Below are 24,187 nucleotides of genomic sequence, written 5' to 3' on the forward strand. Positions count from 1 at the left end.
CTGCTTTACCCAGGGACTTTAAAGATTGCATCTACAGAAAAAAGAAGGTACAAAAACTGGATAATCTCCAAAAGACGCCTCATGTCGCAGAATGACTCAGAGGAAATGTTTAGGGCATTAACAAGCAGAGACCCGAGGAGCTTTTGGACACTGATAAAATAGGAGGAGACAGTGACCAATGAGAACCAGTCAAAACCCTATAAGGGAAACAAGCTGGATTTACCACTTTGGAAAACTTTATGCTGTGGATGCAAATAACATCTACATTGGCCTTCCTGCCCAGGGTATGGAGCCTAGGGTATTTTCTAACAATATATTAAATCCGAAACTTGAACAGCTCGAGAGCGCCCAGGTCAGATGGGCTGACCAATGAAATGTTGAAAGAGCACTTTTTGGAATGGGCTGGCTTTATGCATACCTTACTGTGTCAAGTTACTAGTTCCCATCAAATCCCTAGTTCATGGAGGTGTGCGATAGTGGTACCAATTCATAAAAAAGGAGATCAGGAGAACCCTAAAAACTATCGCCCTCTTGGACATAATTGGGAAGCTTTACGGCATGATAATCTTGGACCATTTTCACAGCTGGTGTCTGCAAGATAACTGCAACGACCCGTTTCAAACGGGTTTCGTCAAGGGAATAGGGCTTCATTGAATATTCTACTACTTTACCTACTGAAGGGAAACCCGGGCAACAGACAACCAAGAATTTTCATGGCTTTTGTGGATCTGATCCAAGCTTTTGACCAAATCAACCGGCACAAACTATGGGCTAAACTTGAAGCGAAAAACTGTCCAACCCCCTTTATTAGAGCCTATCAAGGCAATGCACTGTAACACCACATTAAAAGTAAGGCTGAATAAATCTGGCCTTTTATCGAAGGAAATCAGCACCTCGAGAGGCATCAAACAGGGGTGCCCAATGGCAAAGGCCCTCTTCAACTTTTTCTTGGAAGATATAAAAAAAGAGGCCTTTGCGTCAACAAAATCTTTTCCTCCAAATGTCGGGGGGAGTCCAGTTACCACGCTTACTATACGTGGACGACATCGTATTAATCGATCAGACCCTTGTAGGTCTACAAAAACAACTGGACTCATTGCAAAGTTACATCAAATCCAACGGCCTTGAAATTAACAAGTTGAAAACCAACATTTTGAGCTTTGGAAACTCTAATAAAGGGAAAAATCGCTTTTCTTGGTACTTAGACAGAGAGGGGATTGACCAAGTGTACTCCTTCAAATACTTTGGTGTATGGCTAAACGATTCAAGATCAGAAGCTCTGATGGTGTTACATCTACGAGCAAAAGTCAAAAGCCTCGGTAGGCAGGCATACGCTCTGAATCGTATATTTGGTCATTTTTCAATAATGCTGGTGCTTCTGTTTTTTTAATTATTTTGTTTTGTTATTAAAACGTGTTTGTTTGTGATTACAAACTTTTACATTTTGTTGCTTACGGATTAAAGGAAATTCGATCGTTTCCTTAGAGTTATGGGTTGGCTGGAATCATACTCGTTCTGGGATGCTGTTAGAGATTTCCATTGGTCATATTGAAAGTCCAAAATTGGATGATGGTGATGATCAATTTGCAGTCAGTGCTGGAGCTGGAGCCACATGACTTCTTCCTCGAAGTTGGATCTCTGGGGGTTTATCATGCTAGTAAACTGATTCCTTTGTTCGGTGCTTCTATTTTACAAGTCAAAAGAGGTCCCAGCCATGACATACGGAGCAGAGGCTATGTTTAACATCTCTGATTCTACATGGCCAAGCCTTGAAGGCATATTCTGGAAGAAGGTGTTGGGTGTCCCCCTATCCACACCTATTCAGATTATTCGGAGAGAACTGGGACTCTCATTGTTGAAAATGACCGTAGAATTGAACAGACTGGCTTTCTTTAGGAAATGCTTTCTACCCTCATGTCCGGTCATTCTGGAGATGTTTTATAAAGAGTTCATGGCTGCTCGGAATCCAACACTGAATAGCTGGAGACTAAAAACAATGAACCAACTAGCAGGGATTGGAGGTTCACTTGATTCTGTAGTGATTAACCCAACATGGACCAAGAAAAGACTCAAAGAGCTGGATTGGATTTCAACTTTGGAGGCACCTGGTAGCTATCAATCTGTCGCCCTTCTACCTCCTGAGTATTGGAAACTGAATACAGTATGTGCTTACCTAAAACAGTTTCCTGACAGGAAAGTCAGAGTTACATTCTTGAGAACCCGCTTGAACCTCCATCCAACAAACAAAATATGGGCAATCCATGGACTATCACAGGGGAACAAATGCTGTTACTGCAAAAACGACTGCGAGGTCGAAACTTTGAAACTTTGAAACCTTATAACCCTGTGTCCGGCGCTTAAGGAGGCACGAACAATGCACTTTGGATCGTTTTTGTCTGAGTTCTGGATCTTAGACTCAGAAGTCTGGTGGAGGTCATTGATGGAAGGACACAAGACTAAATATGTAATTTCAGTAGTTACATTAATATCTGAAATCTTTAACTGAAGCACTGCAAGTCACTATGAATGACATCTCACTCTAAACCTTTCGAGGATGATCTTCTCGCCTCAAACTTGTTTTCTTTTAGATGTATTAACATTGGAATTTGCTGTATTGCTAAAACAATTGTTTCAATTTGAATGCAATTAAAATAAAAAAATAGTCATTATTATTTTGAGGATAGTGTTCAGGTTGGAGGTGTAACTACCTCTACTGTTAGGAACACTGGGCCCAGTCCTACTAATGTAGCTTTCATCATGGTAAACCCACAGGTTCTTGACAGAGTTCCTGTGGGGGATACTCAGTTGGCTGGTAGGCCCTCTCTTAATGTGCCAGTAGCACCTGTCATTCAAGCTATGAATAGAAACATGGTCAGGGCATCTGTGAGGGGATTAGTTCCTAGAAGAGTGCTGGGTGAGTTGAGTCGTCAAGACTGAGGTCCTGATAGGCCCTCACCAGACCATTCAAGCACTAGCTCTCAAAATCAGGCTGTCCTAGCTAAGCCTAAGAGGAAGCCTAGGCCTAACAGGAAACCCATGGCCAGTGGACTCAGAAATAGAGGTAGAGGGAAGGGGAATACCACCCCTGCCTTATCTACAACTGATGTTGAGGTAGTTGGAAGTTTGCCCATTCCGAGTTTGGAAGAGGGACCCCCAAAAAACCTTGAATCCTATGTGCGTCCTCTGCTGCCTAGTGTACAGGTAGAGGAGAGTCCCAGGAGAACAAGGAATGTGGGCCAACAAAAGAGAAACCCATCATGGTTAGGCCTATGGAGAAAGGCCTGCTTCCAATTGGAGGATTCTCCTCCAGTGAAGCAATGAGTTCTACAGGAAGGTGGGTTACTGCAAAGTAAACCCACCGAGTCCACCAGAGCAGACCTTGAGAGGATGGAGGTTGCTCAGGCTGTGAGGCCCTTCCCCCTACTGTTGGCGTGCGACATTCCCCTGGTGATGCATCCTAGTGTCAGGATATCACCTGTGTGGACTGACACACATTCTTGCTGGCCCATGATGGGGGTCGCAGAGGAAAATCACTGTAGGAGTCCCAGGGCCTCATTACACGGACGGCGGTAACCATGGTGCTATTAGCGCCATTGTTGCCGCCGGTATTTTACCGAGTTCGCCATGGTGAATGGCGGAATTACCGCCCTATTCCAAGGTGTGTGGGGGCGGTAATTCCCCATTCACCATTCCCATTTTTGCCCCCATAGGGCTCAATGGGAATGGGGAAGGCGGTAATTACGGTACCACAAATTGCGTTACCGTAATTACCTCCAAGGTCCGTTTGCGGGTCCCGTCCTTAACAGCTGGTAAAACCAGCCGTTAAGGTAGGGTCCCACAAAGGGACCTCGTAGTAAGGCAGTAAGGGTTTACCAGCACTGGTACCCTTACCGGTACCGGTAAACCCTTACCGCCATCCGTGTAATGAGGCCCCCACTCTCTGCCACCGGTATACAGGGTTGAGACAGGAATTCAGTTACTCAAGGGTTCACTTTTAGGCATAAACTCCTTGCTACGAGAGGCAAGGCCTAATTACATTAGCTCTTTGACTCTGGAAACCTCAGGCAATAGGTTGCACGTGGTGACTACCGATCACAACCCCATATGCCCTTGTGCCAACCCACAGGGAATAGCTGCCAAGTCAGTCATTGACACCCTACTGAATGACAGCTACAGCGGTAGCTCCTCTGCTGTCATCAGTAGTGGTCAGACCCAGTGGAGGGATGGTGACGTGACCTGTCAAGTGTCACTGAGCTGTCATCCACAGGATGGTCTGAGAGAGAGATCTGTCATATCCCTCAGGAGTTTGATTGGAGCTCTCAGTGAGCTCCAGAGAAGGAGGTGGGACCTTCTCCTGTCAAAACTGTTCTACAAATCTCTGACTACCTGTCAGTGGTCTGGGCCTTGTCATGTTTTACAGCTTGGCAAGGTAAACTATTCTCAAGGCATTGGTGAACCTGGACTGGTTGTGAAAGCAAGCGTCCCCAAAAGGCAGTACCCTCCCCACAATGAGAGACAATAAGGACACACCCCAGGAGGGAATGAGACCAGGACCAAGTGCGGGTGATGTAAAAGGGATGTTTATATAATCAAAATAGGGCATGCAAAGGACTCTGCAAGCTCCAAGAGCGCTCTGTCTGACAATAGCAAAGACAGTCATATTTATTACAAAACCACGTCATAAATCCTGCAAGCTATAGGGGGCACATCATCTCGGGGATTGGGTGGCTTCGACTAAGCTATAGGTTGTATCCTAATGAGCTGCTCCTGGATTGGTGGACGTCCGCGTGGTTCCAACGTGGGGTGGACAGGCCAACTGGGCTCATCGGGGTGGAGTTGCCGGCCAGGTGCGGTCTGTGTTGATGATTGGTGACTGTGCTGACACTTTGCCCTTGTGGCCACACACACACACAAACACTCATTCCTTATACGACTCTTGTTGTCCTGCAAATCCTACAATATGTCATTCTAGGGATATTTAGGAGACAGGAGAAATAATATGCAATATGAGGCTTCACCGATACATCATTATACAATTACTTTTGACCTAGTGACCGGGTGTCATGAGTCTGGGGGTCTTGTCAGAGGGCACGAGGTGAGCTGCCTTGTCATTCTGTTCTGTAAGATGTGGTGAGGAATGACTTTATGATATGTTAGTACAGGGTTGGATATCTATCTCCAAGGACCATTAACTTGGGGTGAACTGGAGTACTACTGGATCAACGAAGGCACACCTCTGGCCCCTCAAGGCGGTGGGGTTTAGGACCAGGTTGTAAATACTCCGTTTGGCCGACTATGGCGGCCTCGGACATGGGGAGGTGAATACTTGAAGCGGGTCCAGCAGAATGAGGGGAGGTGATGCTGCGCTGCTCGGGCACCAGCTAGCCCTGGCGGGCCTTGGCGGGAGGAGGGGGAGATGATACCATACGAGGAAATAGTTAATAAAGATGGTAGCATTAGGATGATTACACATTTCTATTGTTTATGCATTCATGTATTTCTTCATACGTAACTATGAGAGTCTGGCAGTGGCACATATATTACATATCATTAGTTGAACACATACTGGTAATTCATAAGGAGACAAATGAATAACAACGTGAGATAGCATTAGGTTGGGTTGTCTACTCAGAAGTATAGGAGCAATACGTTCGTATATACTTGTACACTTGCATTCTTTGTTATAACAACTTAACCGTGTTTGACTGTATTATATACAAATATTCTTAGTAATGCTTTTCCGCCTTCCTTTGTACATTAGCAGCAGTCATTAGTTAGCATTGGGTGGGCTCCATCAGGCCCTTACATTAAGTCTTTAAGGCACATGGTATCTTGCAGTGGGCGGGGGGGGTCATCCTTGCTTTATTAATGTTATGAGCTTTGCCCCTCTCCAACACCTGTGTTATAAATTTACAAACCACCTTGCGAATCGTTGGGCTTTGGTATGTGGTTAAAACTTAATCTGGGAGATGTGGGCAGGGGTCCATGCAGGAAGGTTATTGACACCATATATTTTAAATGTTAGGGGTTAGATGCTGTGTCGAGGCCTGTTCGATTGGGATTTTTGTTGTTATTTTCCAGACCCGAACCACAAGTCAGGTCACTGCCGGGACAGTGATGTACGGTGGAAGGTAAATGATACAATGTTTGTTCTGATACTTGTTCGTGTCTGGTTGCTCGTGAGAATGGGCCTTTAGCGGATCTGCCATGAGGTGGAGGCTTGGGGGTGTGCGTGGCACCCTGTGTGCGGTGGGCAGAGGCACAGCTACAGCTTTCGCGCACAGGCTTTTTTTTTTGCTTGGGTCTAAAATGGAGTCTTGGTGCTTTCAAAAAGGGTGTCTATGGTATGTTACAGTACTGGTCACGTGTGTCGATCAGCAGCCATCCTGGTCCTGGGCCCAGGTGCATGGGGGACGCTGATGAGCCACGATCCTCCCAAAGGTGGGGAGTGTGGGGGAGGGAGTCTTACAGACCTGTTCTCCCATATACTTCCCCCCTTTCGTTACTTAAGTAACTAATATTGTAATTCACCTAACCTCTGGCGTTCTTTCTCATTGGCAATTGCTTCGTCCCATGCCAGTGTGCCCTTAATTGGAATCCAGGCTCTACATACCCCCCGGAGGCTCTCCCCCTCCTAGCATACTCATCTAGTGTGCAGGTCATATATATACATCCCCCATCTCCTTCCAAGTCTACCCACACTTCTGTATACCATTCCCGTTCGTGGGGCTCCTTTATTGTGGTGTGATATAACCTGTCTACTATGTCCCCATCGTAATATAATGGCACCATTCTATACTTGGGCTCTGGGTCCTCACCTGTCTGTACTTGTGCTTCTTGCATGACCTGTGCCACTCCTCTAGTGTTGCCCATTGTCACCATCATCATTTCGCCATTTGGCACCGCATTTGCACAGCATCGAAGACCCAGTTGGCACACGCAAAAAATCAGGAGTAAAAACATCACGATGGGCATCAGCATTTTGACCGTCAGCCCCAGCCAGGATGGTACCCAAGAAAAAAGTTTGTCGAACCACGTGCTGGTGGCTGCTCCACCTTCGTTCTTCATTTGTTCCCCCAGGTTGTGCTCCGCTGCGATAACATGTGATAACGTTCCATTGTCTGCGTCTTCAGAAGGCCCGAATGTGCAACACGTGCTCCCGATTTTTTGGCAAACACCTCCATCCATCGCCGTTAACAGGTCCAGGACATACCTGTTCTGCATGGTCATTAGCCTTAGGACTCTTAGCTCCACCTTAATCACATTGAACCCTTCTTCAGTGTCGTTGGCCAGTTGGATCAACTCCCAGCGCGTGATCTGGAGCCATTTTGCGTTTGCTCACGCTGGATACTTGGGACGAGGGAGACGAAGAACATTTCAGCTGAATTGAACAACCGGTACTTGTCAGGAATCTTTGCCAATAGCTCTGAGGGTGCCTTGGATATGTAGTTGGACGATCTCTGTTGCCTTGATACCACGTCTTGTGCATTGCCCGGGGACAGGGCATAGAGTAGCGGTTCTTCTGTTGGTTGTGCTCTCTGTGGAGGACAGACAACTGGCACCCCTTTTCCTCCATTGATGTGACTCTCCGGGAACACCATCAGGGCCGAATGCAGTGTTGCCAGGGAGCATGTGCCCCTCCAGGATTGTGGGAGGTGCAAGTATGCTTGTTTGCTGCAGATCCAGTAAGTGTCCATAAGTGCTGCTGTCCCCTTCTTCATGTCTGGGATAATGAGTGTTCGATTACAGTTCTTATTCACACCCATGTTAGTTTTTCCCTCGCCATGGAAGCATAGTTCGTATGAAATTTCTTTTTGCAATTTGAATGGTTTTTCTATGGCGGTTACCCAGGTTAGTTTTGTGATGTGTTCCTTCCAGACTGGTGTACAGGTTTTCTCGATCCATTGCAGTTTCTCCCCCGGCAGCCCTCGTAGCGCTTCAGCTTTGCACGATATCACTTCATCTTTCCACTTATTGTCCAAAAACAATGTCCCTTTAATCACAAAAAAAGGTTCTTTTAAACATATCACTCCTTTGGCCCTCGAATAGCAGGTTTTTCCGTTTTGCAGCATTTCAAAAGATGCTTTGTGTGCCTGGAAGGTGTTCATAATTCTGCACAGAGTGAGATGAAGGAGACATTGGGCACCTGCATGAGGCAGTTCTTTAGGCAACGGAACTTTAGGTGTACCTGAGGCGTGGGGAATCAGGGAACAGACATAACAACTCTCGTTGGTTGTCTGCTTTGCAGTGGAGCTCATGTCTGCGTACCATTTATTTGACTGATGTGGATGTCTAGGGTCTTCTATTGTGTCTAGGCCCAGGCCAGAATATTCGTCATATTTTTTCCTCCCCGCCTCCCTTCTTCTCCTACTCCTTTTAAGGTAGATTTTCGCTTCTCTTGCCACTTGTGACATTGTCCCCACTTTCCCCACACCCCCCTTTTCCCATTCATCATATAGAGCCAAAAACCTTTCTGTCATTTCTGCATTCTCTTCCTTTCTATGCGCAGGTGGTCTAGTTTCTGTGGTTGGTGTCACTTCTGGTGTGGGCAATGTGGCAATAGTGTCGTACAACCATGATATGACAGAAGGGTTACGATCATTTAAACCGTAGACATTGTATTCTGAAACATTTGAGGGTGGGGCTGGGCTTGTAATCGGGCTGTTGTTGGTATCATTCAGAAGCTGTGCATGGGTCTGGACTGTATCATAGCCCCATATAAGCTGAAACCTATCCCATATTAAATAGGCCCCCTCCTTAACCATTCTGGTTCCATTTCCCATGTTAGTTCCATTCCTCCCCCCCTCATTCATCTCGATAAAGATGAATGACAGGAACCAGTAAGTAACAAGACCAAATATCATGGCATAAAATAAAACAGCGCACACAAACAGGCCACATTCATACGAATATCTACGTAAGTCAAATGCACTGTTTACAATTCTAACTGCACTAATATCATCCGTTGAGGGCTGCCCATTCATTGCCATGGTTACTCCTATATGTTAAAACATAAAAGTGCATTAAGCATACTCAAGCGGTCAAATTGGTCATTTTACTGTAGAAGGAAGTCAAAAAAATAGAAGGAGTGAAAGAGACACAGAGAGAGAAAGAGAGAGAGAGATTTTCACATTTACATTTCAATCTTATTTACATTCTTCGCTTCTTATAGACATAATATTGCATCAATACATTTTCTGATATCATTTATTATCCTGTACCAATGTTTAGTTTAGTTTAGTTTGTTTATTTATAAAGCGCGTTCAAACCCTCTGGTAGCTGGGCGCATAATCATGTGCACAGCAGAGTTACATATCGTTACACGAACATCATACTACACCAGACAGAGCATACATTAGTCCAGGCTCTGAATATTTACATACAAGAGTAGAATATACAGAGAATAGTATGTACAGAGAATAGTCACAAAATAGTTACAGTGGCGAGTGAGGACCGGGTTACAGGTTGGTCCTGAATAGGCTGTAGATAGAGTAAACATTACTGCAGATAGAGAGCGGCGGCTGGTCGGTCGTGTCGGCAAGAGTCTAGATGTTTAGGCTAGTAGCCATGATTTTACCATGGCTCTGAATGTCCAGAACGCGGTTTCCGATCTAATTGTAGGAGGGAGGATGTTCCAACATTGTGCTGCAAGCACTGGGAAACTGGAGCCTCCTGCTGTTTTTAGGTTGTAGTTAGGGATCTTTAGTTGGTGCAGGTAAGGAGTTCTGGTGGGTCTAATGGGGCAGTGTTTAGAGAATTTGTCTGAGAGGTAACGTGGGGCAGTACGTGATAGACACTTGTGGGCGATGACCAGGGTTCTTAGCTTAATTCTGTCGCGGATTGGGAGCCAGTGGACTTCTTTGCTAACCGTGGATATGTGCGCCTTCCGTAGGAGGTTAAGGGCACATCTTAGTGCATTATTTTGCAGGATCTGGAGCCTGTTCAAGTTTTTTCTGGTAGTGCCTAAGTAGAGTGTGTTGCAATAGTCTAATTTAGACAATATCAGCGCTCTAGGTAGGGTGAGTCAGGTGGAGAGAAAAGGCGTACAGGCATTGATCAATTTATTGGTGTATGAGGTAGCTGAGATGGTAGAGTTTATTTGTTTCTTTAGTGGTAGGGTAGAATCGAGGTATACACCTAATGTTTTAACCTCTTTGGATGTCCATCAATGGTAAAGGATTGGTACCTTTGGTCCAGTTTGTTGAGGCGAGCCTGGGAGCCTACGATAAGCAATTCTGTCTTATCGTCGTTTAGGCAAAGACTGTGTGTAGCCATCCAGGCTTAGATTTCTAAGTGGATATCATGAAGCTTTGCAACATCTTCTTCATAGCTACCAGTGAGCGTGATGAGGACCTGGGTGTCGTCTGCATAATTAGTGTAGCTGACACCCAGATCGTCAAGACGGTCAAATAGGAGCTTCGTGAAGATGTTGTAAAGTGTGGGAGAAATGCAGGAGCCTTGGGGCACTCCACATGTGATTGGGATAGGGTCTGCAGCCGCAGTGGGGGCGAAGACTCTAGTCGACCTGTCAGACAGAAATGACTGGATCCACTTAGTGGCATTCTGAGAGAATGCAGCAGCCGAGGAGAGGTGTTGAGTGAGGATCTGGTGGTGAACCAGATCAAAGGCAGCAGAGAGATCCAACAAGAGCAAGATGGCCAGTTTTCCCTTGTCTTTGGCATCATCCATTTGGATTTTTAGATCCAAGAGGGCAGTTTCTGTCCCATGCCTTGGTCTAAAGCCGGATTGTCGCAGGCCTAGGAGGTTGTTGTCTTCCAAATGTTGTTGTATTTGGAGATAGGCTACCCTGTCCAAAAATTTGAGAAGAAATGGGACTGTGGTGATGGGCCTGGAGTTTGTGGGGATGTTGGGATCTAGGTTAGGTTTTTTGAGCAGGGGTAGGACCCACGCTTCTTCAAGGTTGTTGGGGACCACTGAGTTTTTGAAGGAGGAGTTGATCAGAGAGGTGATGAGAGGGGCTAACTCATTAGCACCGTCTTTGATGACAGATGCGGGACAAATGTCACCTTTGCAGTTAGATGGTTTGAGACTGGTGATTATCTTGATCACTTCCTCTTCTGTGACTGGTGAGAAGTGGAAGGAGGGGCAATTAGGGGTGGTGTGGTTTATTTTACTGCTGGTGTTCTGCTTGGAGGCAAGGCTAGCTTTTTTTGCTTCTATTTTAGTTTGTAGGAGGGCAATTTTGTTAGCGAGGGCGAGCTGGATATTGTTACACCAGGCCTTGTCTTTGATGCAGTCCTCTGTAGGAGGCAATGGTGATTCAAGTTCTCTTAGTATAGAGAAAAGTTCTTTAGTGTCAGATTTGGCGTTTTGTATTCTCAAGTTATAGATCTCTTTTTTAGCATTTAAGATGGCGGATTTGTAGGTGGAGGCAGCTGAAGCGAATTTGTCTTTAGTGGAGAGAGAAGGGGCTTTTCTCCAGCTAGTTTCTGCAGTTCTTTTAATATTGCGGAGAGCTTTTAATTCTGCTGAGAACCATTTGTTGGAGTGGGCAATAGGTTTGGCTTTTCGTTGTTTGAGAGGAGCTATCTGGTTGAGGGCTAGTTCTAAGGTATTGTTATATAGGTCTACTATGGCTGCTGGGTTGTTATTTTGCGTAGATAGATTAACTTTACTGATAGGCGCGAGAAGAGGTTTGAGGTTCTCTATAGTGATGTTGCGGTTATTTCTGGAGATTATTTGAGGTAACTTTGTGGGTCATGTGGTAGATGGTAAGGATCTAGGTAAAGAGAAGGTAATAAGGTGATGGTCACTCCAAGCACTGGGAGTGATGTCAGTCAGTGAGAGGTTGCAATTGGCATCTGCAAGCCGATCCAAGGATCTTCCTTTTGTATGTGTGGGTTGATTAATGTGTTGGGTGAAGCCTAGATGAGTAATCGTGTCATTAAGGGAAGTGGCCTGGTTGTCATTGGGTCATTGAGTCCCAAGTTGAAATCTGCCAGAATGATGATTTGGGATTTCGGTTTCAAATTGGTAGTGAGTAGGAGAGAGATATCCTCTTCAAAGGTGGAGGGGGCTCCTGGGGGTCTGTATATAATATGGAACAGGATGGTTTGTGTGTCAGATAATGGGAGATTGATGGATAAATGTTCGGTTGAATGTATAATAGACATATTTCTTGTCCTTTTATTATTTTTATTTTTTTTGTTTTAGTGTGAAACGTCTGCTGTGCTCTGTGCTTCCTCCTCTCTTTCCTCTCTTACACTGTCATAGGCTTTACGCACGTCTGTCAAATGTATCCAATATCTCAGGCCCTTTACTTTTACAGCTGTCGGTGTGCAGTACACCACTTCATATGGGCCGTGAAATCTTGGGGCATTCCACCTACGCACAAAACTCCTCACATATATAAGCTCACCTGGCATTAACTGGCCTTGTGGGTTTTCTTCTACAAATTGATTCATTTCCTTCTTCTCGTGTGAATGGTGGTGCGAGCTGTCTTGATATCATGCGTGCTGCTCTGGTGAGTTTTGTCAGATAGTCATTAAATTCTTCACCTAATATTGTGGCACTTTTGTGGGCATCTGAATGTCTGCAGAGTGGAGAGTGTGCAGTGTGCATGCGCCTTCCAGTCACAATCTCGTGCAGTGACAGATGGTGGTCCTTGCTGGGCTAATTTCTCAGCTCGAACAAGGCCAGAGGCAGACAACACCACCAGTTCTTTTTGAGGGAGAAACACAGTTTTGACAATCTCCCCTTCAAGAGGCCGTTGATCTTCTCAACCATGCTATTGCTTTGCAGATGATAAATCGAGCATAGTTTATGCTTGATTCCTAACAAAGCTGTAACTTCTTTGAAAAGTTCATTGACAAAATGTGTGCCATTATCCGAGCGAATCACGTCGCAAATTCCCCAGCGTGGGAATACTTCCCTCAATAAGAACTTGGCAGCGCATTTGGCATCTGGATGTGCACAGGGCCCTGCTTCGACCCATCTGGAAAAAGGACAAACTACCACTATCATGTACCGTGCACCATTACAACCTTCTCCCATATCTGCATAATCAATATGCAGTTCTCTGAAGGGCCCTACGGGTTTGGGTATTGTTCCGCGCAGTGTCCTTAGGGTCATTCCTCAGTTGTATATTTGACATTTTGTACATTCCATTGCCAACCTTGATATATGTTCCTGTAGCCCTGGCGCAAACCAGTCTTCCTGTATCTCTGCTGCAATCTGTTGTTTTGCATTGTGTGCTGGGAAGTGTAAATGCTGGAATCAGGGGAGTTGCTAGGTCTGGAAAAGACCCGGGGCTAAACTGATGCCAGAACTGTTGGGACTGGGGGCTAGCTAGTCTTTTGGCTGTAGCTCCTGAGATTCTATCCGGGGCTACAACCAAAATATCAGGGGCTATAGCCCCCTTAGCAACCCCCCTAGCAACGCCCCTGGCTGGAATGCTATTTCTAAGAGTTTCATTGGCATTACCACTTTTCCCGTGTTATTCGGATGCTACAAAAGGTCTGTTGCTGACTGGCTACATCCTCTCTTTTCCCACAGTCTTTCTCTTCTTTACTTGCTTCTTTTTGTAAATCTAGTATTTGTGACACAGGCATAGTGTTGTACCCATTTGGGAGTTCTTCCTCTACTCGTTGCTGCATTAAGTACTCACCTGTCCGTTCTTTCTCTAAATAAGAGGCTTCCTTGGCTGCAGCGTCCTCTGCAGGGTTTCCCAAAGAGATAACACCTGTGTTGGTAGTATGGGCCTGGCACTTCACTATGACTACCATGGTGGGCTCTTTCAATGCCTCAATGAGTTCTTTTATGAGTTCTTCATGTTGTACTGGTGACCCGTCTGCTTTGTGGAACCCTCTCCGTCCCCACCTTGCTAATCCACTGTGTACTGTAGTGGTCATGTAAAATGAGTCTATGTAGATGGTTACTGCGCACCCTTTTGCCGTGTGTAATGCTTCGATGAGTTCTATGAGTTCTGCTGCTTGAGCTGAGTAATGGGCTGCCAGGCGATGCTGTACTATCACTTCGTACTCACCTTCTTCCATCCTCACAACTGCTACCCCTACATGTTTTTCTCCTGTGTCTGGGTTTATTGATGCTGACCCGTCTATAAAGAAAACCTCGCCTTCATTCAATGCATTTTCACTTACAACAGTGCTTTCTCCTTCCTCCCCCTTGTGAGTTGCATAGTCGTGTGCCTGCATGTCTTCTAATGTGCATGGTTCTGTGATGAATCTTGCCGGATTTACTGTTTTACATCTCACCACATGTATGTTTGCACTGGATAATATTATTTCTTAGGCCGTGGCTCTCTGTGTTGAGTGTGCTTTTTGATCTTTCCAAGATAGCAAATAGGGAGTGTTCCACAAATAGTGTCACGGGGCATCCCATCACTATTGTTGCACTCTTTTCAATGGCGAACACTGCGGCTGCGAGAGATTGTTTGCAAGCGAAGTGTCCTTGCATTACTGCGTCTAATGTGCCACTGTAGTAGGCAAGAGGCTTGTGTCCTAGGGATGTGTTTTGTGTCAGTACTGCTGTCATGAGGATCCCCTTACAGTGGGAGAACAGGTAAAACTCACATTCGTAATCTGGGTTCGCGAGCGCGCTTGAAATCAGTTCCTTGAGTGACGTGAATGAGTCACTTATTTCCGCAGACCACTGAATTTCTGTGTTTTCTCGTGCCTCCTTGAGTGCTTGCAGTAATGGTCTTGTGTATGCTGCATAATCCAATATCCATGCTCGGCAGTAATTACACATGCCTAGACATTTTTGCATTTCTTTTACTGTGTTTGGCCTTCTTACTGCTGTGATGGCAGCTACTCTGTCTGGTATTATTTTCTTGCCATCCTGTGAGATTAGTTGTCCCAAATACAACACTTCTCATTGGCAGTACTGTAGTTTTCCTCTGTCGACGTTGTAGCCTTTATGGGCCAGCAATGTCAAGAGGGCAATGGAGTCTTTTCTGCATTCTTCCTCATTCTTTGCACAGATGAGTAGATCATCTACGTATTGAATTATCGTGCTCTCTGCTGTCATGTTCCCTAGATCTTCATGCAGGGTGCGGTTAAATATGCTGGGGCTTTCACAGTACCCTTGGGGTAGCCTGTAATATGCGTATCTCTTTCCCCCCAAGGTGAATGCCGTTAGGTATCTGCACTCTTCTGCCAGTGGGATGGAAAAGAAGGCATTTTTCAGAACCACTACTCTGAAGTGTGATGCATTCTTGGGGATGCTGCACAGGATGGATGCCGGGTTAAGGACCAAAGGGAATTCTTTTTGGATGATGTCATTGAGGGGGTGTAGGTCTTGGATCATCCTCCACGCCCCACCTTTTGTTTTTTTGATTGGGTAAATGCAAGTATTACAGGGCGAATTGGAGGGCACTATTATTCCTTGGGCCAGTAATGCACTGATTGTTTCTTTTATCCCTTCTTCCACTTCCCGGGACAGGGGGTACTGTTTCACCCTTGGTAAAATGGCCCCAGGTTTGAGTTTTATTTAACTGGGGTGACCCAATGCAATAACCCCACGTCATGGGGGCCTGTAGTCCACAAATTACTGGGCACTGATTTCATGTCATCATCAAAAAAGGAGGGAGGTGCTCCTACCACTGCCATTAGTTGTACTGGCACTTTCCTTTCCTGTATCATGATATCACATGGTATTGCTATCTCCATTATCTCACCGTCACTTTCTGAGTCTGAGAAAAGATCTTCATATGACAGGTCTCGCAATGCTATGTCAGCATTGATGCACAACACTGTGCGCCACTCACAGCCATGTATGTCCATTGCAATGACGGCTATTCTTTTAGCTGAGATCTGAACTGCATGCAAATCTAAGGACATCACTGTCCCGGGCACAATCTCTGGGCGGGCTATTGGTCGGAAGATAAACTCCACGGGTACTCACCACTCTAGATTTTTCAACTCTGGGACCACCCGTGCCAACGTTTTTAGCCCTTGAATGAATACATCAGGATCTACCGGAATGCCGCGCACTTCTGGTGTTGTCGCTCGTGCATGCACCACCAGCATTACGCGCATGGGACAGATCCCTGGAGTTGAGCAAACTATCCCTCTCTCCGTGAAGGAGATAGTCATGTTAAGCTTACTGAGGAGGTCCCTCCCCAGTAGGTTAATCGGGGACTGTTCGTAGAACAAGGAACTTCGAAAACAGCCCTAGAGAACCCCTATGTCTCCAATTTACGATTAGATAACGGGAACCGCCCTTTACGTAAACATGATTTTTCAGCTCCCGAGTCCACCATAAATATGAACTGCTTATTCCCTATCTGCGCCCCTATCAATGGTTCCTCTGCTGCATTGTAGGTCGTAGATAGTACAGGACACGCAAGTGCTCCCTGTGGGCTGTCCTATGCTGGGTGTCTTGTGTTCCCCCCTGGACTGAAGACATTACCCGATACCACTGCCACTCCACCGTACGGTGCAAGCGCACCATTAGTTTTTGTGACGAAAGGGTTGCCCTGTGTGTTATGGCATGTGTTCGTGGCTTTGTGGGTGCTGGTGTACATTATGCAGCTGTTCCCTTCGTTGTTCTACAAACCTCTGCCCTTGTTGCCCTTGTACCCCTCCCATGGGTAATCCGTAGGGGCTTCCCAGGTATGGGTGACCATAAGGTTGATCCTCATGGTACATGTTATTTGGCCTGCTTCTGCATTCTCGTTAGAAATGTCCCCACCTACCACAATTCCAACAGTTTCCTTGCCCCCTCTAGGACCCTGCCCTCCATAACCGCCATTTCCCCCATAACCTTGACCACCCCCTCTGCATCCTCTGTACCCACCTCGTCCTCCATGGGGGGCCCACACTTGCCACTGCGGTCCTCCGTACTGCTCTTGTACATTCCACTGTGTTTGTCCGTTGCCTGCCCAATTTGCTGCCATCCTCCCCTGTATTACTACCAGTCCCTCCTCCTCCTCCCCCTCCCTGTCTTGGGGGAGTGCTGCTACAGCTGCGGCGACCTTCACCAGTTCCATTTGTACTAACTTCGCCTCATCTGCCAACCTTTTTTGTGCAATTTCTTTCTCCCTCTCCTTTATTCTTTTGCAGTGGTGAACTATTATGCTTTGAATTTCTGGCCACCCCTTCGTTTCAATCCCTGTTATTTTGTCGAGTGCCTTCTGTACCTCTTTTGGGAGCCCTCTCTTTATTATAAAGTAAAATAGGGATGTTGACTGGTCCCAGGGCATTCCCGTCTCGGCTCTCCACATCTCCTGCACCCGACAAATTAAATCCATAGCATCCTCCCCATCATTTATGGTACACTGCATCACTGACTGTAAATCGGGTGTGTCTGGAAACGTTTCTCTCAATGCATCCCATACTCTCGTGCGCAATGTGTTAAACGAAGCTCCATCATGGTGGTCACAATCCAATGTTACTCCTGGGAAACTGTTAGGGAGAATTCTCTCTTTAGGCTGAATTTCCTAACCTAGTGAGTCCCCCAGCAGCTTTGCTGGATTTCTGGAGTTTGCTTTTTTCTCCTGCCAAGAGTGAGACTCTTTTTCTCCCACTCTTGGACATGATTTATGGTGTTCCTTTGACTGTTAATGTGTTTTATGGGCTATGGGGTCCTTTACTCCATAGGGTCTCATGTGTTTTTACTATGTGTGTTACACAGCACCCTCCGTGCAGTGACACAGGGGTGTCATAGTGACAACCCACCATAGACTCCATACCCTGGGACTGATTACTGTCTCCCAGGGCATGTAAAGTCACCATTGGCTTTACTAGTCCCAAATTATGAACAGAAACCAGTACAAACCATCATATTGTGGACGTACTGGTCAGGGCAATTTCGATTGCCCCAGGGTCTGTTAGTCGAGGGGGCACGGCTCCGTCCCCCCTGATCGAGTTTTGGCTGGTGGCAGTGGATACTACTTTTTATATTCGACCGCGAATATATCCCTATGGGATTTTCCCATTGTTCGAGGCTACCAACTTTGATTATTTAATTCTCATAGCCTCGAACATACCGCCGGTTTATTTAATTACTATTAATTTGCCGGTTGGTATTTTTTGCCAGGACTCGATTCTAAAATGGCGTTTGTGTTCTCTTCTGTGACTCCAACCCAAGTCGAGCCTTTTGTTCCACTTTTTGGCGGGCTTCTCCACAGAAGCCTCCAAAAGTGGTGCCACTCTGTCTGGGGTGTGGGAGGGGGTTTAGACACCCTGGACTGAGTTTCCTTGGTAACTCAAGTTACACTCTTGTGTGATTGGCCCAAGTGGTGAGCCGGCCGGCTCACCACTTAGCATGTTTGATTGACAGCTAGGCTGAGTGAATGGGGGTATGCTGCATAAAAGCAGGGCTTTGGGGACTGGAACTTCAGAAGTTGCCACAGGACCTAAGAATCCGACGAGGGAGAAGCTGAGCCGACCTACCACGACGACACCACCGGTGGAGCTCTGCGGAACAACTCACCACTTCCCGACGACAGAGAAGATCTCCCGGCTGGAGAGGCTTCTTCCCCTGACTGGTGGGCACAACCAGTTTACCTTCTTCCCTTCGCAACCCAGACCGGCTTGTGGTCGAATTGCCCGTGCCAAGCACCCCGGCAACCGGATAGCCACTTACCACTGGACCGCGAATCAACGGACCGCTCCTTTTACCTGAGAAACTCCGCGGCTGGTTTCTTCCCTGGCAGTGCAACGGACTCCTGTCTTCCTCCCCGATGAGATCTCCTCTTCCCCCGGACGAAGCACCGACTTGCATCCGCTGCCAGGAACAACTGCCTCACCACTTTAACGTACTGTGTCCGCCAGGCCTCCCTTTCTAAAGATTGCAACAAGGTAATAATAACCCCTTAACCTTCTGGACTGGGCTGGCCACCTTGACCCTCTAACGGGTCCCTTTCTGTGGTCCAACTCCTTTTTGAACCTTTTCAAGACTTTTGTGCACTGCAACCGTGTGACCTTGGACACATTTCGTTTGATCCTCTTAAAGTGGATCCAGCCTATTGAACTCTAACTTCACGGTTTTACTTTGCCTTCCACTCTTGTTGTGTTTGTGTAAAAGTGTTGGGACCTGTTTCAATTTATTCTCTGTTTTTCTCTCCCTTTTAAAAACAAATTATTAGAGTGCCATCTACGTTAAGCGCTCACCGCTGTCTGAAAATAAGTGGGGCTTTACTTAAGACTTGTCTAATATTCTTTTAAGGGAGTGTATATCCTTTAGTGACCGTGTTTTTAAATTGCTTACTATTAGTGCCTGTGTGTTTTTCTATATGTGGTTTTAAATAAATAATTATATCTCTTTTACACCAAGCCCTGGTCAGTGTTTACTTGTTCTATTGTGTTCTCTTGACCTATTGTGAATACTTTGCATACTGCCTAACTCTTGAGGGAAGTCTGACTGCTCAGCCACAGCTACCAAGTGAATCTGTGTGGTACAGACTGCTACCAAGTCGGTTTACTGCCAAACACCTGTAGTCCTAAATCTTTTGCAGTGGTCCCAGAGGGAACTGCACAGGTTTCTGCCTAACAGAAACCAGCTTTTGCCCACACTCTTTCTGCCTGTCACCAACTGCTGACACCAGTAAACATTTTACATCACCTACCGCTAATGGCACTCCCGCGGTATGCTTCTCAAATGCATATATCCACTTACTTGCCCCCCCTGATAGCGGGGGCAAGGACTTTAACAAATTGGCTTTGTCCATCTGGGCCCAGGGTATGTAATTTGGCCTCCCACCTCACCTATGTATCAATGGGAGTTGTAGTTTGCCCTTTGTCATTTTGCCTGTACTCACCTTCAATCTTTTCCTCCCTAACGTGGCCATCCTTCCCATTCTGTTCCTTAGTCTTCCCGTCCACTACTCTTCCATGGTTCTTCCCAGGGGTGTCTCATCTATTCTTCCTGACCTCCCTCCTGCCGCCACACCCAACCTTCCACTTTCCTGTTCTTCATCCTCGATATCACACCAGAGCTCTTCCATTCCCCCAGTGGCCATTCCCTCCTCACCTGTGTTTTCTTCCAGTTCTTGTGGTCCTAGTTCTATTATTCGAGTTGGTTCTTCCTGAATTCTAAATAATATTTCTCCCTTCTTCCAGTCTTCTTCGGATGACCTATCAAGCATCTGTGCCCTAGGTGTTTGTTCTGTTCTTGCAACGCTCGTTCCGCTCTGTTCACATATATCTCTTATTCTAGATAACTCATCTCTGGCCATGGAGAGCCTAGAGTCTAGATCTTCTGTTAGCTTTTCAATGTCAACTGCTGGGGTACTTACCTGCCCACGCTGTCTGGGGCACTCATATGGTGGAGGTGCATTTGGCCGTGTGGCAGCTGTGGGGGCAGTGGTGGGCACATATGTTGGATCACTATAGTGGTGTAGTATATGAGAATTTAATAAGTATTAATCATATATAAAAAGGAATACTCATAAAAGGATTTGGGGAAGCAACTGACCCTGTAAACATAGGGCCTCATTACGACCCTGGCGGTAAGGGGTTAACGCCAGCGTTAGCTGCGCCGACCCCTTACCGCCAATTACGAGGTCCCCTAGCGCCATGGTGCTTTTAACACCTGCTTTTAGCAGGTGTTAAAATCCATGGCGCTAAGGGACCATGGAGTTAATTACGCCACCGTAATTTACGGTGGCGTAATTAACGCCTTCCCCACTCCCATTATGCCCTATGGGGCAAAAATGGGAATGGGGAAGGGTAAATGGGGATTGGGGACTTACCGCCCCGCCAAGGTCGGAATGGGGCGGTAAATCCGCCAACCACCATGGCGTAAACGTAGTTTACGCCATGGTGGTAAAGTCACGGCCCAGGCGGTAACTTACCGCCTGGGTCGTAATGAGGCCCATAGTGTATTGTTAAATAAAGGTTTTGGTAGAGGGCTGTTTGCAAGTGGTCGTTAAAAATATTACCTCTGGTCTCTCTAAGTTTGTTGGGATCGCTATACCCTTCTGCTGGTACTGGTTTGTTTAGGAGGGGGTACAATCGTGTTACTTCTATTGACCCTTCCTTCCCTGTGCTCCCGCTGTCATTCTCATGTGCCGCTAAGGGAGTGTTAGTGGTGGTGGGCTGATCGGGCGCTATGTCTTTCTTTTTAATTGGAGGCACTTCTTCAAACAGCCTCCACAGATCAAGTATCTCTCTCCTATTATGGAACTGCTTTCCCTTGTATTTTATGAATATGCATGTGGCTACCATATCCAAAACACTCTTGTCAAATGATCCCCCTTGTGGCCATACTTGGGGTAATCCTTCTCCTTTTAATTCCGTGACCCACTGGTCATGGAATTTGTTTATATGCTCTGCATAACCAGGTAGATTTATGCAAATGTGGGCCAGGAGTGTTTCCGCCCCCATGCTGTATTTTTGTTGCTCACTTTCCTGTGTTGCTCGTAACTCTCGCTGTGACTCGTGTACGTGTGTCCCTTATCTCTAATAGTTTAAAAAAAAAAAAATTCAACTTATTCCTCACAATATTAATACCTTTCCGGGTCACACTTACAATGACCATATCACAGAAATGTTTAACATCACTTCATTTAACATCACTTCTTGTACAATATAACTTTCAAAAACACTACGTGCTTAGCATAGGCAACATGAAACCAACATTTAACAGACTTTTAACATACAACACATAACAGTTACTCCCCCTTTTTCCTGCCCTGCACTTTTTCTCCCCAGCAAGACCTCCCAACCTTTGCCCAGTATTCGTCCCTTTACCCTTAAGAGTTAAGACTTTTTTCCACTATCGGGGTACCCAGAAAGAAGAAGAAGAAAAAGCAGTTTCTAATGTATACACCGTGTCTCCCTATTCTCAGACACTTTTATGTTATTCTCCACTGTTCAATTTATTCCCAGCACTAGTCAAGATAGCACTACGCAGCTCCGCCTTCTACCCCCCTTGCAGAGCTAGGTTCCCGTCTTTATCTTCTCTTATTTCACCTTATTATCCTAATGGCCATATGCAGAGAAAGAGAATAGCATTAATAGTTGAAAGTCCCCTTTAACTGAACTCATATGATCTGGCTCCCTCCCCTTCTCCTTTTATGATCACTCGCACTTAATACTCACCTGCCCGTCTTGATTCAAGATTCTCCGGACTGGGTCCGTCCAGGCGGCACTGCCTCACACTCAATGGCCGCCCCCCGGCTCCGGTGAGGGGTACTAAGGTTTTTTTTGGAACGGGACACATACCCTTTGGCCTACTGCGTGCGCACGTCTAAGCGTACCAGTTGCCGTAGGCGGGTAGCTCTCTTGAGAGGGCGCGGCGTGTGTCTCCACTGCCGCTCGGAATTTCTCGTGCCAGAGAGGACGATAAAAGAATCTATCACGCCTTCGGGGTAACCACTGAAAGCAAGCGTCCCCAAAAGGCAGTACCCTCCCCACAATGAGAGGCAATAAGGACACACCCCAGGAGGGAATGAGACCAGGACCAAGTGCGGGTGATGTAAAAGGGATGTTTATATAATCAAAATAGGGCATGCAAAGGACTCAGCAAGCTCCGAGAGCGCTCTGTCTGACAATAGCGAAGACAGTCATATTTATTACAAAACCATGTCATAAATCCTGCGATCTATAGGGGGCACATCATCTCGGGATTGGGTGACATCGACTAAGCTATAGGTTGTATCCTGATGAGCTGGTCCAGGATTGGTGGATGTCCGCGTGGTGCCAACGTGGGGTGGACAGGTCAGATGGGCTCATCAGGGTGGAGTTGCCGGCCAGGCGCGGTCTGCGTTGATGATTGGTGACTGTGCTGACACTTTGCCCTTGTGGCCCCACACACACACAAACACTAATTCCTTACACAACTTTTGTTGTCCTGCAAATCCTGCAATATGTCATTCTAGGGATGGTTAGGAGACAGGAGAAATAATATGCAATATGAGGCTTCACCGATACATCATTATACAATTACTTTTGACCTAGTGACCGGGTGTCATGAGTCTGGGGGTCTTGTTGGAGGGCACGAGGTGAGCTGCCTTGTCGTTCTGTTCTGGAAAATGTGGTGAGGAATTACTTTCTGATATGTTAGTACAGGGTTTGTATATCTATCTCCAAGGACCATTAACTTGGGGTGAACTGGAGTACTACTGGATCAACGAGGGCACACCTCTGGCCCCTCAAGGTGATGGGGTTTAGGACTGGGTTGTAAATACTCCGTTTGGCCGACTATGGCGGCCTCGGACATGGGGGAGGTGAATACTTGAAGCGGGTCCAGCAGAATGAGGGGAGGTGACGCTGCGCTGCTCGGGCACCAGCTAGCCCTGGCGGGCCTTGGCGGGAGGAGGGGGAGATGGCCTTGTTGCTCTGCGCGCCTCTCTGTGCCTGGGCTGCACAACATACCATACGAGGAAATAGTTAATAAAGATGGTAGCATTAGGATGATTACACATTTCTATTGTTTATGCATTCATGTATTTCTTCATACGTAACTGTGAGAGTCTGGCAGTGGCACATATATTACATATCATTAGTTGAACACATACTGGTAATTCATAAGGAGACAAATGAATAACAACGTGAGGTAGCATTAGGTTGGGTTGTCTACTCAGAAGTATAGGAGCAATACGTTCGTATATACTTGTACACTTGCATTCTTTGTTTTAACAACTTAACCGTGTTTGACTGTATTATATACAAATATTCTTAGTAATGCTTTTCTGCCTTCCTTTGTACATTAGCAGCAGTCATTAGTTAGCATTGGGTGGGCTCCATCAGGCCCTTTCATTAAGTCTTTAAGGCACATGGGGCCTCATTACGACCCTGGCGGTAAGGGGTTAACGCCAGCGTTAGCTGCGCCGACCCCTTACCGCCAATTACGAGGTCCCTTAGCGCCATGGCGCTTTTAACACCTGCTTTTTGCAGGCGTTAAAATCCATGGCGCTAAGGGACCATGGTGCTAATTACGCCACCGTAATTTACAGTGGCGTAATTAGCGCCTTCCCCACTCCCATTATGCCCTATGGGGCAAAAATGGGAATGGGGAAGGGTAAATGGGGATTGGGGACTTACCGCCCCGCCTAGGTCGGAATGGGGCGGTAAGTCCGCCAACCACCATGGCGTAAACGTAGTTTACGCCATGGTGGTAAAGTCACGGCCCAGGCGGTAACTTACCGCCTGGGTCGTAATGAGGCCCATGGTATCTTGCAGTGGGCGGGGGGGGGTCATCCTTGCTTTATTAACGTTATGAGCTTTGCCCCTCTCCAACACCCGTGTTATAATTTACA

The sequence above is a fragment of the Ambystoma mexicanum genome, chromosome 1q, assembly GCF_040938575.1.
Source record: "Ambystoma mexicanum isolate Mex_15411 chromosome 1q, UKY_AmexF1_1, whole genome shotgun sequence".
Lineage (NCBI taxonomy): Eukaryota > Metazoa > Chordata > Amphibia > Caudata > Ambystomatidae > Ambystoma > Ambystoma mexicanum.